Source organism: Cucurbita moschata, unplaced genomic scaffold (genome assembly GCF_002738365.1).
Source record: "Cucurbita moschata cultivar Rifu unplaced genomic scaffold, Cmos_1.0 Cmo_Scf00010, whole genome shotgun sequence".
NCBI classification, from domain to species: Eukaryota; Viridiplantae; Streptophyta; class Magnoliopsida; order Cucurbitales; family Cucurbitaceae; genus Cucurbita; species Cucurbita moschata.
In genome coordinates this window covers 2,870,773-2,872,337 of record NW_019268526.1, presented here as the reverse complement: position 1 = coordinate 2,872,337, position 1,565 = coordinate 2,870,773, and positions in this window count along the sequence as shown.

The following is a 1,565-nucleotide window of genomic DNA, read 5'->3' as shown; positions in this document are numbered from 1 at the left end:
TTTTTTTTTTTTTTTTTTTTTTTTAAATATCGGTACTGCCAATACACTTAAAAAATATTCATAAACTTTCAAGAGTAACATTAAAAAATTTTGAGATACCATATGAAATGTCGATAGAGGATAAAAAAAAATTTTAAACTTTATTTTATAGAGGTAAAGGATGTTATGAGTATTTTGTAGACATACTAAAAAATTTAAGGGTTTTAAGGTAGGGATGGTTTAGTAAAAGCATTTTTTTAGTTGAAAAATATTATTTAAATTTTTGAAAATTTATAAATATTTTTTATACTTAATTTTTTTTTATTAATTGAGCCAAAAACACAAATTATATGTATAACTCGGTTTTTACCGTGTTCATGAGTAGAAGATTAAATCANATGAAACTTGCTGTAAAAAAAAAAAAAAAAAAAAAAAAAAAAAAAATCACATATATCGTAACATTAATTAGGGTAAAAGATTGGAATTAAATTAACAAAAATGTAATGCCCACACTCCGACTTAGCTTTTATTGAATTGGGAATTATAAATGAAATATAGAACTTATTTGGTGGTGCAATCAAAGCTCCGCTGTACCCTAAAAAATTAATTTCCAATTTCAATATATATAGCCGTAATTGTTGGCAAGGGCTATAAAGGCATGCAGGTTTTTCACAGCCTCATCATTTTCTTTTTCTTTTATTTTGGGGAATTCATGAGTGGTTATTATTATTTTCTTTCAATTTATTTTAAATATTTCCATTCTAAAATTTATATTTATTTATTTTATATACATATATAAATAAATAAATAACCCTTGGCATGAATGTTATGAATACGTATTTTGAAGCAACCACATGTATTAAGTTTGGTAGTTGCCTAGTTGGTTGTGTTGTTTAATGTGTAATTATTTTATGGGTTAGAAAAAAAAAATTAACTTTTAATTTAAAAATTATCAAATATTTATAGGTTATTGTCAACTTCTCCCTACCTAACCTATATAGAGCAGTTGTTATTTCTCTTTTGTTTGCTTATTTAACGTCTTTTTCGAAAATCTCTCTCTGCCTTAGTTTTCTAAAACCTTCTCAGAGGCTCGAACATATGTCACTTGGCCGTAGGCAACGCAAGAATGAATTAGCTTAGCTCACTTGTCGTTGAAAAGTGAGTGCTGCAGAATCACAAGTCCACTGCCATCAAAAGTGCGATTGTGACAACTGGTATCAATTTAATATTTTTTAAAATTTACGAACACGAACGGGGTTGGTTGAATGGATGGTTGGTAAGGAAGATTGTGGGGGGATATTTGGGAGGAATGGAGTCGTGGAGATATTTTTGTGGAAGGGTTTGAGAAAGCACGAAAGGTTACAATGATTTCCACATGTCTTGTGAGTAACAGAGACACGAAAACCAAACAATTATTTATACACTCAGGAATCATACGGTCCATTGCTTTCCTTTGTGATCCATCTATTTCAAAAGTGAACCCATAATTTTATATTTATATTTATATTTATATATATATATATATATATATATATATATATATATATATATATATATATATATATATATATATATATATATTTTTT